The 17,248-nt window shown below is 51.5% G+C and overlaps 1 long non-coding RNA gene and 1 pseudogene across 1 annotated transcript; one reads left to right on the top strand and one right to left on the bottom strand.

The window, feature by feature from the left end:
* On the bottom strand, positions 1-2,021 carry LOC144373720 (chondroitin sulfate synthase 1-like; annotated as a pseudogene).
* A 7,715-nt stretch (positions 2,022-9,736) lies between these two features.
* Positions 9,737-17,086, top strand: LOC144373704 (uncharacterized). Its single transcript, XR_013433277.1, has 7 exons — positions 9,737-9,806; positions 10,018-10,092; positions 10,798-10,916; positions 11,874-11,938; positions 14,709-14,791; positions 16,413-16,482; positions 16,991-17,086. It is a non-coding gene; the product is annotated as an uncharacterized LOC144373704 (long non-coding RNA).
* The last annotated feature ends 162 nt before the right edge of the window (positions 17,087-17,248 follow it).

The following is a 17,248-nucleotide window of genomic DNA, read 5'->3' as shown; positions in this document are numbered from 1 at the left end:
TTAAAAATATTTTGTCCAGCAGAGCTGGACATCAGGCTGGCTGCTACTGTAACTTGGATCATTTATCTCCAGTCACATTTCAGCTAATTGCTGCATGGAACCATGTGATGATGCTTTGGACCCCAAGCACACTTTGTATTGTTTGGGATCCAGATTGGAGTCATGGAAGACAGAGTGTTGGACATGCACTACTCCTACCTAATGGATTCTTAACATCTTCAAACATACTTGGAGAACATTATTGAAAATGTCCACATCCTTCAGCCCCAGCCATGGATGGAAATTGCCACCCACTTGGACAAGATGTCCCTTATAATTACAAGTAATGCCAAACCCATAGTTTCTCCAGAAGCCAGTTTTTGAGTAAAAGGAAAAAAAATGGTTGTCCCTGGGAACTTTCCCATCATAAATAATCTTTCAATCATACTGTCTAAAGATGATTGTGGAATATGTTTATTGGCCCCAAACTCTATTTGCTCAACACTGTTGCAGGAGTTCCATGGTAAACACCAGGTCAACTTCACAGAAGAAGTGCAAAGATTTATTATGAAATGGGAAGATCTTACCCTGAGGGTCAGAATAATTTAAAATTCTGAAGACGAAGGCAAAACCTTCATATCACCTTTAGGGTACTTCCTGCTATAATTTCTCATCAGTTCCACTAGTTTGGCCTTATCAGGGTTGGAATCAGAATAAAAAAGTAGTACAACCACTTTGGCGTGCTGACTTGGGATGGGACATGTCTTTCCTAAGTTTTCCAGAAACCTCACAAACATGTCAAAATGTCCAGATAATGGCACCAGTATATGACATTTTCATCTTTGACCTCATTGTGTTTGTTCTTGGATCCAGGGAAGTAGAAGGGAAAAAGCTACTTCAGGGAATTGGAGAGGAAGAACAGGTATCCAGACTTCTGGTTGATTCTGTTGGCCAGCTCCTGAGTTTCTAGTTCCTCATGCTCCACTAACTGTATCTTGCTGAAAATATTCTGTAGGTCTGCATGCCTCCTCACAGCAACTGACATCTTTCCTTTATACTTCCTGTGTACAAGCAGTAGGTTCAGAATGTACTCTGCCCCATGCATGGAATTCACCACAGGGCGATAGCCACACCAGATCTCCTTGAAGTTCATGATACATATCCGGGTCTTGGTGGTGGCCTTGATCATTTCTACTACTTGATCATGATGATGTCAACCAAGGCTTCCATCTAGGCTGAGTCCATTCTTCTTGGGAGGGAGGGGTACAGGGTGGCTAACGGTCCACAGCCAAACACAAATTCTTCCCAGTCAGAAATTCTCATTGCAGAACTTCCTCTTGAGGGCAGGACTGAAACCTCATGAAGGAAGCAGGAATTCCTATGCATGGTCCTCTATGCATCTATGTGTTGCTGTATTTGCTCATTAGGATGATTTCTCAGTGAATCTGAATTGTGTGATAACTCTGCTCTGTAATTTGGCAACTGAGAATGTAGCTGTGCAGTTTGTACAGGTATCTTGGGTTTTTGTTCAGGGTGAGCATGATAGCTTAGTGAATCTTACTGTTCTGGAGATCTCAGATGTACCCCTTCTTGTTCTGTTCAGAATGCTCATTAAAAAAAGCTGATATATCTCACAAGACCCAAAACATTTCTGTAGTGCTCAGTCCTGTCTGCCTGAAGAGCAGGGACTCAATGATATTTAAACTCCTCAGGAAACTCTTCAGATGATCTCTTTTGATGTAAAGATCATCATCTACTTCCCAGATCACTGTCCAAGCAGTGCTCAAGCATATACTCGAGTATCATGAAAGTCTTCTGGGGTGGGTAAGTGCCATCCACACCCCATAGTGGCACAATTGGAAATGGTACAGGTGTGTCTTAACACTCACTAGAGAAAAACTCCACTTTCCCAGAAATTGTTTTAGGTCGTATTCTGAAGGCAGCCACAGCAGGAGTCTGAAGTATTTCTGGGTGGTCATGACTCCCACAAAGAGAAGTTTCCTGTCATGCGAGGCTGCCACTGGGCCAAGCCTTGTGGCCATAGCTGTGCCCTACAGACATTTTCTTGTGCCCCACAGGCCTGGGATCCTTTTGCCCACCAGCAGTCCTTCAGGCTAGTATGGCACCACTAACCCACTGGTTTCAGCTCTGAAGTACGGGGTAGGACAAGCCTGTGTGGCCAGCCCGAAGCCCAGCAGGAGTCAGATATGAGGCAACAAGCAGAGCTAGGCTTGCTAACTTGCCTGGAGCCATGCCCACACCAATCTGCTTATAGGGCCATTTTCACCGCCTATGTTCAGAAGCCCTCCCACCACAGCTCCCAGTGGCAGAGACTGGTTGCCCTCATGCTAGAAAGCCTGGTCCCAGCTTTTCAGCGCGTGCCTAGGGCCATCCTTGCCCATGGCAACCCTGGAGCTGATAACAGGCCTGGTGCCAAAGCTTCATTATGCACACCTGCCTGCACAACAGTGACCTGCTCCTTTAAGAGGGGAACATGCCCTGCTCATGCAAGCTGCCTCTCCTGAGCAAGGCCACCATGACTATTCAAGCTTTGGCAAAGAAGTGTGGGGCCAATGAAAATTCATTGGCAATGGCACCTGCTCAGAGATCTTAGTCCTGTCCTTATGGTGCCCCGGCAGGCTCCACCCCTGTTCTCCATGTGGCCTAGACTGCTGCTGCTGCTGGTGCACATGGCTCACCATTGCCCTTTGATTTATTTTGAGTTAATTTTTGTGCAATGTGAGAAATAGGGTCTAGTTTTATTTTTCTACATATTCCACTATGACTTTCTATCATGCTGTTTCTGTGATAGAGTCAGAAGCTTATGGGGACCTGTGAAGCCATTAGCCAAAAATTAATCTGCCCTCCTCTAACTTGTTCCTGTCACGTAAAATGGTCACAGTGAAGAAGATCTGACCACCACAAATGAGACAGTTGCAGAGCACATTAGTGTTTCTTGTAGTCCTGCCCAGCATGAAATACTGAGGGGAGTCCTAAGACTTAAGAAGGGTAAGAGATGGGAACTTGAGAACCTGGGAAATTAATATCTCTGCTAAAGGTATTTACATAGCTGAACATAAGTCCTAACAATGACATATCCTTGTATTTTAGTTTCTAACATATTATATTATAAATTAAAAACAGGAGAAAAAATTTCATAGTTTAAATCAATAATGGAAATGAACACAAAAATTCCAGTGTGCACATCATAATTGTGACAACAGCATCATAAACAATAAGGAAGAGATGAGGGTAGGAGGAGATACATGTTGCATATGTTGGTATTGATGTAAAACACATAGAAACCACTATAAAAATAAATTTCAAATATAGATAAAAGGATATAAAAGGTAACAAATGTGGTATGATAGGGAATAAATAAACCAATCAAAATGGAAGCTGCTAGTGGAGCAGTGAGGAACCTAAAACAAAGGAAAAAACACATGTAAAAAACAGCCCATTGGCAGAAGTCTTTCATTATCTGTGATGACATTAGATGGAACAGATGAGTCTTGGTTTCTAAATACCTAAGAAGCCTGCATCCACACAAAGTTTCACACAATTTCTCTACAATATTGCATTAGGGAGATAAGCTTGGGTTTGATGGATTCTCTTCTAACAGAAACAATGCACCTGGTAACACAAACTTGACCTGCCATGACTTCCCATGCTCTGTCAATGCCACCAATCTGAGACACAGGACAGGACACCTTTTGGCACAACTGGCACAGAATGAGGCTGGACACCCTTGCAATAGGCTCTCCAGTGACAGAAGATTTTGGGTCCTCAGGAGGTGGGCTGATACTCTGTGAAACCTAAACAAGAAAGGAGCAGTGGAGGGGCATTTAGAGGAATCCAGGAGAGAAGCTGGGGTTGTACAGAGTTCAGGAATGAGGCCAGTCCTGGGAGTGAACAGGAGGAATGGGCATCAGGAGAGTTTAAACTTTGTCTGAGGTTGCAGTAACCACATTCTGCGGGTCAGACTAACACAGGGTCACCCCCAGGACACTGGCAAGAGCCAAAGCACAAGAGGACCTCACCTGTAAGGAGGCTGATTGTATGTGTAAGCATGGCAGACCATGCTGGTTGAATTTCCTTAGGGAGAACATGCTAAGGTCCAGATGCTGTAGGAGAGAGCACAGTGTGAGAAGATGGGGCTCCTAGGAACTATTTCCTTCTCCCAGCATGACTGCATGTGCCTCCTGCTAATCTCAGAGGACTATTTATCACTGTCCAGAAGTCATCCCTGGGAAGGCTTCTCTATCCTAGGGTCCTCTAAAGATACCTACACAGTTTTCTCTGGCATTTCCTCCCACCTCTAGCCATACATACATTTCCTTAGAAAGAATTTCCTATGTGGTCTTGCATGAGGGAGGGGGGCACATGGTCACTTCTCCCTCCACCCTGGCTAAGGCTGTATACAACTCCCGGAAACCCAGAAGAAATGGGTCTCCTGCCATCAGGGGCGAGTCTCCTCTACACTGCTGCAGTTGTATAAGATCTCCACTCCTATACCCAGGTGGGAGGCGTGTCTTGCCTGGAGGGGCGAGTCCCCTCTACCCTGGCTGCTACAGTATATGAAGGTCTTCCCACTAGAGGGGGAAGTCTGCTGTACCCTGGCAGCAGCAGTATAGGAGCTCCCCCTGACATCCAAATGGGAAGGATCTCCCACCTAGAGTGGTGAGTCCCCTCTACCCTGGCTGCAGCTGTGTATGAGCTCCCCAGAAACCCAGATGAGAGGCATCTCCCAAATGGAGGGGTGAGTCCCCTCTAACCTGGCTGTGGCAGTATACAAGCCAGGTGGTAGAGGTCTCCCACATGGAGGGCAAGTAACCTCTACCTCTATATGAGCACCCCAACACCCAGGTGGGAGGGGGCTTCTGCCTCGAGGTGCGACTACCCTCTACCCTGGCTTTGACTGTATAGGAGCTCTCTCTGACACCTAAGTGAGAGGGATCTCTCGACTGGAGGGGTGAGTCCCCTCTACCCTGGCTGCAGTGGTATATTAGCTTTTACTGAAACCCTGTTGGAAGGGGTCTCCTGCCTGGAGGGGTGAGTCCCCTCTACCCTGGTTGTGTCGATTTAAGAAGTCCCCCTGAAACCCAGGTGGGAGGAGTCTTCCGCCTAGAGGGGCGAGTTGCCTCTACCCCAGCTGCAGCTATATATGAGGCCCCCTCCCAGACACCCATGTGGGAGGGGACTCCTTCCTGGAGGGGCTAGTCCCCTCTACACTGGCTAAGGCCGAATACCTTAGGTGGGAGGGGTCTTCTGCCTGGAGGCGCTAACCCCCACTACCCTGGCTCTGCTGTATAGCAGCTACCGAGACAACCAGGTATGAGGAGTCTGCCGCCTGGAGGGTAGCATCCCCTCTAACCTGCATGCGGCAGTTTAGGAGCTCCCCTGGATATACAGGTGAAAGGGGTCTCTGGCCAAGAGGAGCGACTCCCTTCTACCCTGGCTGCAGCCGCATAAGAGCCCGTCCAGGACACCCAGGTGGGAGAGGTCTTCCACCTGGAGGGATGAGGCCCCTCTACCTTGGCTACAGAAGGTATATGAGCTCCCTCAGACACCCAGAAGAGAGGGATCTCCTGCCTAGAGGGGCGAGTTCCCTCTACCCTGGTGGTGGCAGTATATGAGTCCCCCCCCCCATTCCCAAGTGGGAGGGGTCTTTTGCTTGGAGCAGCGAGTCTCCTCTACCTTGGCTGCTGGGTTATAGTAGCTTCCCCTGGCACCCTGGTGGGAGGGGTCTCCCACCTGGAGGGGCAAGTACCCTCATCTGAGTTGCGGTGGTATATGTGCTCTCCCTGACACCCAGGTGAGAAGGGGCTCCCGCCTGGAGGGGCGAGTTTTCTCTATCCTGGATAAGTTGGTATACAATTTTCCCCTGACACCTAGGTCAGAGTGGTCTTCTGCCTGGAGAGGCAAGTCTCCTCTACCTTGGCTTTGGAGGTATAGTAGCTCACCACTACACTCAGGTTGGAGCAGTCTCTCACTTGGAGGGGCGAATCCTCTCTATTTTGTCTGGTGCCATATGAGAGTTCTTAGGACACCCAGGTGTCCCTGGCTGCAGCAGTATTCAAGTTCTCCTCCAACACCCAGGTTAGAGGGGTCTACCAACAGGAGGGGTGAGTCCCCTCTATCCTGGCTGCAGAGGTATAGGAGCTTCACAATACACACAGGTGGGAGGGTTCCCCTACTGGAGGGGCGATTCCCTGCTACCCTGGCTGCAGCCATATATGACCCCTCCCACCGGGCACCCAGGTGTGAGTGGTCTGACGCCTGAGAGGCAAGTCCCCTCTACCAAGGCTAAGGCAGAATACAATCTGGGAAACCTAGGTGGGAGAGCTATGTTGTCTGGAGGAGCTAGTCCCCTTTCTCTGGATATGGCAGTGTATGAGCTCCCACAGACACCCAGGCGGGAGTGGTCTCCTGCATGGAAGAGGGAGTCCCCTCTACCCTGGCTGTGGCTGTATGCAAGCTCCCCCTGGCACCATGGTGGTAGGGGTTTACTGCCAGGAGGGGCAAGTACCCTCTACACTGGCTGCGGTGGTATATGAGCTCACCCCAACACACAGGTGAGAAAGGTATCCCGCCTGGAGGGGCAAATACTCTCTACCCTGGCTAAGGTGGTATACAAGCTCCCCCCACACATACACCCTGATGGGAGTGGTCTCCCCCCTGGAGGTGGTGATATAGGACCCCCTGTCTGTGGTGATATAGGACCTCCCCCTGACACCCATTTGGGAAGTGTCTTCCTCCTGGAGCAGAGAGTCCCCTCTACCCTGGCTAAGGTGGTATACAAGCTCCCCCCACACATACACCCTGGAGGTGGTGGTATAGGACCCCCTGTCTGTGGTGATATAGGACCTCCTCCTGACACCCAGTTGGGAAGTGTCTTCCTCCTGGAGCAGAGAGTCCCCTCTACCCTGGCTTCAGAGATATACAGGTTCCCCCAGACATCCAGGTGGGAGGTGTCTCCCGCCTGGAGGGGCAAGTCCCCTCATGCCTGGCTAAGGCGGTATACAAGCTCCCCTAGAAACACAGGTGGGAGGGGTCTCCCACCTGGAGTGGTAAGTCCCCTCTACCCTGCCCACAGCTGTATATGGGCTCCCCTGACGACAAGGTTGTGAGATCTCCTGCCTAGTGAGGCGAGTCCCCGCTATCTTGTCTGCAGAAGTATAAGAGCAGCCCCCTCATAGCCAGATAGGAGGGGTCACCTACCTAGAGGGGCATGTCCACTGTACCCTGGCTGCTGCAGTGTAGGAGCTTCCATGACAACCAAGTGTGAGGAGTCTCTAGCCTGGAGCTAGAGTCCCCTCTACACAGCCTGCAGCAGTATAGAAGTTTCCCTTAATACCCAGGTGGAAAGGGACTCCTGCCTGGAGGGGCGAGTCCCTGCTACCCTGGCTGCGGTGGTATATGAGCTCCCCTGGACACCCAGGTGGGAAGGGTCTTCCGCCTGAAGGTGCGAGTCTCCCTCTACCCTGGTTGGGGCATCATACTAGCTCCCTCAGATACCAGGTTGGGAGGGTCCTCCCACCTGGAGAGACAAGTCCCCTCTATCCTGGCTGTAGAGATATATGATTTCCCTCAGACACCCAGGTGAAAGGGGTGTCCTGCCTTGAGAGGCCAGTCCCTGCTACCCTTGCTGCAGCTTTATATGTGGCCCCTCCCCACACCCGAGTGGGAGGGGTCTCTTGCCTAGAGGGGAGAGTCTGCTCTACCCTGGCTGTGGCAGGATTAGAGCTCCACCTGAAAACCAGGTGAAAGGGGTCTCCCTCCTGGAGGGGCCAGTCCCTGCTACCCTGGCTGCAACTTTATACCTGACCCTCAACACCCAGGTGTGAGTGGTCTCTGGCCTGGAGGAGCAACTCTCCTCTACCCTGGCTGCAGCAGTATATGAGCTCCCCCTGACACCCAGGTGGAATGGGTCTTCCACTTGGAGGGGCAAGTCCGCTCTACACTGGCTGCGGTGGATACAAGCTGTCCCAGACACCAAGGTGGGAGGGGTCTCCTGCATAGAGGGGTGAATCCCCTCTACCATGGCTATGGTGTTATAGGAGCTTCCACGCATACCCAGGTGGGAGGGGTCTCCCACATGGAGGGGCGAATCCCCTCTACCCTGGGCTGCTGTGGTATAGGAGCTCCCATAACAACCAGGTTTGAGGAGTCTCCTGGCTAGAGGGTAAAGTACTCTCTACCCGGCCTTTGGTGGTTTTGGAGCTCTCCTGGATACCCACGTATAAGGGGTCTCACGCCTGGAGGGGCGAATCACTTCTACCCTGACTGTGACAATATAAGAGCGTCCCCTGACACCAGGTGGGAGAGGTCTCCCTCCTGAAGGGGCGAGTTCCCTCCACCCTGGTTGCAGAGGAATAGGAGCTCCTCCCTCAACACCCAGGTAGTGGGAGGGGTCTCCCCCCTGGAAGGGCGAGTCCCCTCTACCATGGCTGTGGTGGTATAAGAGCTCCCCCTGACACACAGAGGTGAAGGGTCTCCAGCCTGAAGCAGCAAGTCTCCTCTATCATAGCTGGGGAGATATACAAGCTCCACCAGACACCCAGGTGGGAGGTGCCTCCCGCTTGGAGGGGCAAGTTCCCTATTCCCTGGCTAAGGCGGTAAATAAGCTCCCCCCAAACACAGTTGGGACGCATGTCCCTCCTGGAGAGGCGAGTCCCCTCTACCCTGCCTGCAGCAGTACATGAGTTCCCCTACCCTGACATACTTGTGGGAGGGGTCTCCCGCCTGGAGGGATGAGTCTTCTCTACCTTGGCTGGGGTGGTATACTAGCCCCCCCATACCAAGGATGGAGGGGTCTCCTGCTTTTAGGGGTGAGTCCCCTCTACCCCAGCTATGGTATAGGAGCTCTCCCCAGACACGGAGGTGGGAGAGGTCTCCAGCCTGGAGAGGCGGGTCCCCTCTACCCTGGCTACGGAGACAAGCATTCCCCAAGACACCCTGGTTGGAGGGGTCTTTTGCCTGGGAGGAGAGAATCCCCTCTACCCTGGTTTCAGAGGTATATGAACTCCCCCCATACCAAGGTGGGAGAGGTCTCTTGCCTGGAGGGGAGAGTCCCCTCTACCCTGGCTGGGGCTGGTTACAATCTTCCCCTGACAACCAGGTGAAAGTGGTCTCCCTTCTGGAGGGGCGATTTTCTACTACCCTGGATGCAGCTGTTTGGGAGTCCCACACACACACACACAGACACCTAGGTGGAAGTAGTCTTCTTCTTGGAGGAGCAAGTCCCAACTACCCTGGCTGCATTATATTAGCTCCCCTACCCTGACACTCCGGTGGGACGGGTCTCTTCTCTACTCTCCCTGGGGTGGTATACTAGCTCACATCAACACCAAGATAGGAGGGGTCTCCTGCCGTTAGGGAGACCTTAGCTGCTGAAGTATTAAAAAAAAAATTATGGGCTGGGTTGTGGCTCAGCAGTAGAGAGCTTGTCTAGCACATGTGAGGCCCTGGATTCAATCCTCAGCACCACATAAAAACAAATAAACAAAATAAATGTATAAAAAATTAACATTTATTGTCAAGTGTGAGGGCTACACCTGTAATCCCAGGTGAGGCAGGAGGACCACAGTTCAAGGCAATTCAATTTTCTGAATTTGCTTTGGCTGATTCCGTAGGAACCCTGATGAAGTTTGTGCTAAAGTCCTTGAGATCAGTGGTGGCCCCAGGGGTACTGCATGCAGGTCCATGCCCTGCCTGCTGCCCACTGTGCTCCAGGCAGCTCTGTGCCTTCTGGGAGCAACCACTTCTGGTGAAGCATTACTGAGGAGCTTCTCGCTGCCCAGAGGAGCTGGCCCAGTCAGGAGCAGGTGGGAGCCTCAGGCAGCCTGGACCAGCTCTGCAGCAGGGCAGGGTGGGAGAGAGAGGCTACACTGACAGCAGAGGGTACGGGCAGGGTCCTGCTGCAGAAGGATGTGAGGGGCCGCAGGTGCTCCAAGTGGTGCTGGTTTGCTGCTTTGATTCTCAGTTTTTAAGATTTTGCTTCTCTCTCCATTGATTAAAACATCTTATTTTTATTAGTCTAATGCAAGTGGAAAACTCCGGAAGAAGAAAAAGAAGCAGAAAAATAAGAAAAACAGTGCAGGAGAAGCCTCAGTATGTGACCAGACTTGACTGGCCCCTGCCCAATCCCTCCGTGCCCCTTGGGCCGTGTCCCTCACGGTGGTGCTGGGAGAAGACCATTTTATTTGATGTCTTCATTTTTTCCTGTCAGGAGTATAACTATCTAAGAAGTCAAGGACAAAGAAGAGTCACCTACAGTTTTGCTTGTGATTTGCCCCTTTGTTCCTTGGTTGTCATGGCCTACTCCTAGTCTCCGTGTCCCAGCTGCCCTCTGCAGGGAGAGTCCCTTCCCAGCCCTGCTCCCTGTTGCTGTTCACCCAGCCTTCATCCCGCCAGTGCACGAGGGGTGCTGGGTGTGGAAGCCCACAGACCAGATCCCCCTCACTCAGAACGTTTCCGTTCTTGCCTTGATCCTCCTTGTCTCATTGTTCGTCCTGAAGAGAGGTGGTAGCTTTGTTGCTGTTCAGTTGGAGTCACAGGTCCCAGTTCCATTCAGCTGAGGATGTGAGCTCACCTGTGAGACATGAAGTGTGGCTCTCTGGCACGATGGTTCCCAGGGCCTTCTGGATTAGTGATGGTTCTGAGCTTCCTCCTATAATACATCTCCTCCTTCTGAGTTAGATCATCTTTTAGAAAGTATATACCAAATAACTTTTCAAAGTAATTCCTTGTTATTGGTTGTCACAGCACTTGGAGTGAAGCCAGTGTGGCGATTAACAGTTCCTTCTGGGCTTTTAGGAAAGTGGGATGGAGGATATCGACCGCATCTTGGAGAGGATTGAGGATGGCAGTGGGCTCAGCCGCCCAGGTCCCCCACCACTGAGCTCCAGGAAGCATGTCCTGTATGTGGAGCACAGGTATGGCCTCAGCCTCTGATTTTGACGGAGAGGAGTGATTTAGAAAGAGGACAGTTTGCTGTCTTTATTTATTTAGAAGTGTTAAGAGTTCATTATTAAACATTTAGGAAGTAGAAAAAAAAAGAAGAAGTAAGGAAAAGACATCTGTGTTTCAAAGGACTTTTTTTTTGGTACTGAGAATTGAATCCAGGGGTGCTTTACCATTGAGCCATATCCCCAGCCCTTTTTATTTTTTTGAGGCAGGATCTCACCAAGTTGCTTAGGGCCTCACTAATTTGCTGAGGCGGTCCTCAAATTTTCGATCTTCCTGGATGCTAGGATTATACCTGAGCATCACTGCACCTGGCTCCTTTTTATTTTTTATTTTGAGACTGGGTATTGTTAGCTTGTTTAGGGCTTGCTAAGTAGCTGAGATCAGCCTCTAACAAGGAGTCCTCCTGCCTTGGCCTCTGAGTAGACACGGGTGTGGCACCATCATGCCCAGCTCAGGACTTCCAAACAGCTTGCCTTTGTATGTCTCATGAGGCGTTTTGAGCTGTACCAGTGTAGTGTCACCCTTGGACGATCACCCATCTCTTGGTCTGGTGGGTGCTTAATGAAACCTGATCTTTGCCAGCTTTGACAAGCAAGCTGCCTGTATCATTGAGGCCCTCCACTCTGCGTCAGGGTGCATGCTCCCTGTACGAAGCATGACAGATGAACACTGGACCCACAGGGGAGACCTACCCCAGGTTCTCTCCTAGCAGTGACCCACTGCATCCCTTGAGTGCCCCAAGGGGCCAGTAGTGGTCAGGTCCTATTACAGGTGGCAGATTTAAAGAAAGCAGGCCTAGAAATTACCTTTCAAGCCCAAAATCATTGTTCTTTGGCTGCACTCTTACTTAGCTTTCTGTAATTTCGGGTCATTGTAGGAAAGCCTGACTTAATTTTTTCTTCCTCACATTTCCCACATTCTAGACACTTGAATCCGACACAGAACTGAAACGGTATTTTGGTGCTCGAGCGGTCCTGGGGGAGCAAAGGTAAGGCCCACAGCAGCTGCATTCTCAAGCTGTTTTTACCTGCTTTCATTTCTTATGGGTGGGGGAGCCATTGAAAACCCTGGGGGAGAATACTGAAAGCCACACTGGACAGATGGAGCCCTTCCAGGGCCTGGGCAGGTGGCTGAGACGCCAGGAGGCCAGGCTGTTTCACACCTTCTCAACTGTGCACCCCATATTTTTAAAAAGGTCCTACAAGCTGTTAAACTTTGAATCCTGAAATTTTAGCCAGATCCATTTTGTTTCTCCACCAGCAGGAAAAATGACAAAAAGTTTGGGTTCTGAGATCAGTTTTATGTCACCTAACTCGTTCCTGGCTAGTCAGCCTCTGCAGTGTCAGCTGATGGTGAGTAGGCAGTGGAGTGTCCCTTGGCTTTTCCAGGGGAAGTCAGGGCCCATCCTGGGACTTTCTTTAGGAGGTGGGAATTCCACTCTCCATCTCTGTACCGAAACATCCGGAAGCTTGTGTCTTTTTAAGTATGTGTTTTCTGATTATAGAGCTGAATGCTTTTTGTTAAAGCTCTGAAGCAGTGTAGAAATGTTCCCCTCTTATTCTGATCACCTGTGGCCATGTCCCCAGGCCTTTCTGCACGCCTCTCAAGGAAGCTGTGCTGGCTTTGGCATGTCGGAGTCCCAGGTGTCCTCTGTGCCTGATGCACAGGGTTCTTTGTTAGGCCAAGGATAGGTGTGTCCACACCTTGGCTGCAGGCCCCCTGCATCCATGCAGCCCTCCAAGAAGTGGCCCACTGTGGGTTTCCTCGAGTACCTGCGCCTTGCCCAGCTGCCCTCCCAGGAACGGTGCCACCGAGGCCCACCTGCACTCGGTTGTCCTCAGCTACATCCTTGACAATACAGTGCCTTGAAACTGTGTGAGGTGTGCACGTGGCGCCCTTGTCTGACTGGTGTCTGTTGGGTCATGAGTGGGCCAAGGATTATTTTTAGACTTCGTTTGTCCCCACTTTCCTTGTGTTTTACAGTTTTTGCCTTGTATTTTTGTTTTTAAGTGTTTGAGGACTCATGAGTTTCTGACTTCTGTGTGTTTTGGGTTATTTGTGAAAAGCACTTACATGAGCCACTACCTGCGCTGCTCAGGCTGAGTTCTGCCGCTCAGCCCAGGTCTGTCTGCCTGCCCCTGTGTTACATTTTTGCATCATCTTATTTTTGTAAATTATAGTTATTATCAGTCATTAGTTAATAATTACATTCTTTTTTAGTTTTTGTGGTGCTAGGGAGTGAACCCACAGCCACACACCTCCGAGCCACACACCTCTGAGCTGCACCCTGCACATATTTCAGTTTTATGTATCTATTTTTGAGGTGAGGCCCTCCATGCTTCCCAGGCTGGTCGCACACTCATGAGTCTGCATGGGCCTCCCCCTTAGCCTCCCAGGCAGCCAGGACCACAGGTCTGTAACCAGGTCAGCTCACTTACTACCTTTATAGTAGCACACTTTTTTGTTGTTTGTTTCTTCAAAAATTTAAGTCCTACTGAAGTATGTTCAGTGAAAAGCTGTGGTTCCCTCCTTCTTGGTCCCCCACCCTTGTCCTGTTGTTCAGAGACCAAACCTTAGCTCATTTCTGTTCCTCCCTCCTGGTGACCATTCAGGGTTTCCATATAGCTGTGTACTGATCTTTGGGGGGAATCTGACTTCTTCCTGAGACAGATGGGGTCTGCTCCCTTCCCCCTGTCTGTGCTGTCTCCACACCCCCTGTGTCGCTCCTCCTGACCCTCCCTCCAGCATCTGTCAGGGCTGCCTCCTCCCCTAGACTTCTGGCTGGAAGCTCACCTCAGACAGACCTGGCGGTGCCCAGGATGCTGTAGACTTCCAGGCACCGGTGGTTTCCTTTCCACTGCTTGCTGCGTGTGCAGAGTTGTGCCATGTTGTGCCTCTCAGCCTCTGGCCATGCTTTTCTTTTTGTGTATTTGTTCTTCTCATACAGTTTTAATGTCTCTTTTTGAGAAAAGAAAGATGCTGTTTTGTCCTGTTCCGGGTAGTCCAGCTCCTTATTCCTTGTTTTGTTTTAGTGAAATAGGGCACTGTTGAAAAGCCTAGAGATTGGTCTACACACATCCACATCCCATCACTCAGCTCAGGGTGCAGCCCTTCCAGGCCTGGCTAAGATGCCACCTGGCAAGGGAGCCAGACCCCCTAACAGCAGCTAAGAACTCTTGCCCAAAGGGGGCCTGGTACCCTCAACTTGTCGCTCACACAAGAGTCGCAGGGAGCTGGGTGCCTGAGGACCCTCAACACTCTGCTCTCGGTCTTCTTCCTTGCAGATATATGCCAATTTCCTCCTCAGTTTTCCTCATTGTTTCCATGTTTTCCTTTTCAAAGATTGGAGTCATATTACTGGGGTCTGGGTCAGAGGTCCACTTCCCTAATTTGCCTCTGGCCACAGCCAGGCATTCCTCCTGTGCAGCCTGTCCCACAGGAAGCAGCTCGTTTGCTCAGGGAATTTCAGTGGCCCTGAGCTCCTGCTCTGCACCATGTTCTAGGGTTTCACTTTTGTTTCCTTTTTGTCCCTCTTGCCTTTGTGCTGGACTATTGGCCTCCCTGTTCCCCTGGACCTGATGGTAGCTGCTTGCACAGGTCGCAGCTGGGGTCCCCTCTTCATGCAGCAGTGCTTTGCTCTCCCTCCCTGTGTGCCCCCCTGCCCACTGCTCTGCCTCCAGGGAGAGCTGGAGGGATTGGGCGGCCAGCCTGGCCCCTGGCCCGTGGAGGTAAAGCTGTGCCTGTCTCCTCCTCCCCAGGCCGCGACAGAGGCAGCATGTATAACCCAAGTGCACGTGGCTGACGACCCCCAAGAGCACCTGGCCGCGGTACAGCAAGCCAGGTGAGTCTGTCACTCCTGCAGCAGGGGGCTGGCATGCTGGCCTCAGTGCCTTCTGGGTGGGCCTTGCAGCACCATGTGCAGCTGCGTGTGAGGTATGGTGTTCCTGAGGGTGCAGCAGCCTGTATGTCCCCAGCTGGCCTGACCTGTGCAGAAGCTCTCAACTTCCTTGCCGTCTGCCTCGTCCTCTGGGTGCCATGCTACAGGAAGCAGCTGAACAGAGGCTTGCATTTTTAAGTGTTTTTTTGTTTGTGTGCTGGCACTGAGCCTGAGCCCTCCAAGCCACACATGCCAGGCTGGGCTCTGCTGCTGAGCTGCATCCTCAGCCCTTGAGTTTGTTTTCACATTATGATAATTTGGGGGCTGGGGTTGTAGCTCAGTGGTAGAGCGCTTGCCTAGCATGTATGAGGCCTTGGGTTCAATTCCTAACACCACATAAAACTAAATAAGCAATATAAAGGTATTGTGTCCATCTACAACTAAAAATATTTTAAAAAATCAATAATGTATGATAGTTTTATGTTTAAAGAAAACAGCCATGCAGAAGGTGCAGGGTAGGAAGTGAATGCCCTTTCTGGGCATCGGCTACACAGCATAGAGAAGCATCCAGACAGCCCTCTGCAGGTTGATGGGGCACATACTGTAGAAGAGGTCATGGGTGTGTAGAGGACATGTGTGGAGGGTGGTAACCAACGCACCTCACCTGCTGTGCCTGTGGGGTGAGGGGATTCTAGAAGAATCCCCTTGGACTCCCAGTGAGGATAGCCTGGGAGTTCGGGGCCTGTACTTGTAGGATCAACCCTGATGCCTCTCATGTATCTTCTCTTTCCACCAGGTCTCTTGCCCTTCTTGCAAAGGAACCCGAACATGGTAGAGATAGGGGCTCATTGTCTCAATCTGCAGGACTTGGACCTTGGGCCGGGCTCTCAGGATGGAGTAGCTCAGGGGAAGCCCATGAGAACCATTGGCCATTTAGCGGTTGTCTTAGCAGACTGAGTTTTTCAGGTTAACCAGAGGAAATGGTCCCTCCACACAGTCACACAAAAGGAGCAGAACCATATTTGGTCAGGGATTACACATGGCCAAGGCTTCTGACCTGGCCCTGTGCCCACTGCTCGCCTCCTGCCCCAGCCCCTCACAGCCACCCTGGCTGCTGGTCCCAACCAGACGTGATCGGGCACCCAGATGGACCTCCATGCTCCCATCCCTGAGGTTTGTTGTCCTGGGCCATTTCGGCTCCATCCTTTCCCAGAGCTCATCTGAATTCTATAGAGAAGTGAGTCTTTGTGGAAAGCAAACGGAGGCCAGCTCCCGGGACAGCCCAAGGAAGCAGTGGGAAGCAGGCCCAGGTGTTCTGAGAGAGTCCCTGGATGTCAGCCTCTGGCCCAGAGGCAGCCCAGCCCCAGGCCTGGGTGACCTGTGAGACCCCTCAGATCGAGTGGGTTGGTATCACAGAGTTCTTTCTGAGAACAGCACAAGGGAGACTATTGGGGCTACTGTGCTCTGTAGAGGCGCCATGTCCTGGCATCCAGCACACCCACTCTGTGCACTCTCACCTGCCAGGTCTGTCTATGTGGCTGTTGGAATTGAAAAAAGGGCTTTCCTTCTTTGTGTTTGAACACAGTGAGGAGTACCAGCAGGCACAGCACAAGTTCCTGGTGGCCGTGGAGTCCATGGAGCCAAACAACCTTGTGGTATGTGGGCCCCATAGCTGCCAGTGGGTGGAGGGCGAGTGCCCGGGCAGCTGCTCCCTTGGCAGTGGGCCCCCGGACCCGAGGGGCACTGTGAAGACTTGGCACTCAGGTGCTCTCCTGCTGGAATCTGCGTGTAGTGGCACTATGGTCCTTCCCAGGTGCTGCCTCTGTCTTGGGCCTCACTGGGGAGGTAGGGGGAGCATGTAGATCCTGCTGGCCCCATGTCCCCCACGTAGGGGGGGCGGGAACCTGCTTGCTTTCAGTCCTCTGTCCTGAGACCTGGGAGCGAATACAGCCCCACTGGGCAGGCAGTTTCCCCAGTTCCCACCTGGAGCCAGGTCCAGGCCTTGGCTGGGTAATAACAGTGCACACCTGGAGTCCAAAGGGAATTTCATCTGTCACCTGGTGATCATCTCTCCTGGTGTGCACAGGTCCTGGTGGACTGCAGGGGTGTCCTTTGGGTCCCTGCCTGTGACCTTCCTCCAGAGCTGCCCTTCTTTTCTGGTAGATTCTGCTCCAGACAAGCCCCTACCATGTGGACTCACTCCTGCAGCTCAGTGATGCCTACCGCTTTCAAGAGGATCAGGAGATGGCACAAGACCTCATAGGTGAGACCCAGTAGGCAGTGCAGCCTGCCTGTTCTCGCCACTAGAGCAGATGCAGGTGGCGGGACGTTGTCATGTAGCACTTTGTGGAAGGTGTGTCATGCCTGGTTTAGTGTGTCCCGGAACTGGGCAGCCATCACTGCAGTCCATTCCAGGAAAAC

The sequence above is a fragment of the Ictidomys tridecemlineatus genome, unplaced genomic scaffold (assembly GCF_052094955.1).
Source record: "Ictidomys tridecemlineatus isolate mIctTri1 unplaced genomic scaffold, mIctTri1.hap1 Scaffold_46, whole genome shotgun sequence".
Taxonomy (NCBI): domain Eukaryota; kingdom Metazoa; phylum Chordata; class Mammalia; order Rodentia; family Sciuridae; genus Ictidomys; species Ictidomys tridecemlineatus.
This window is presented reverse-complemented; position numbering and strand designations above follow the sequence as displayed.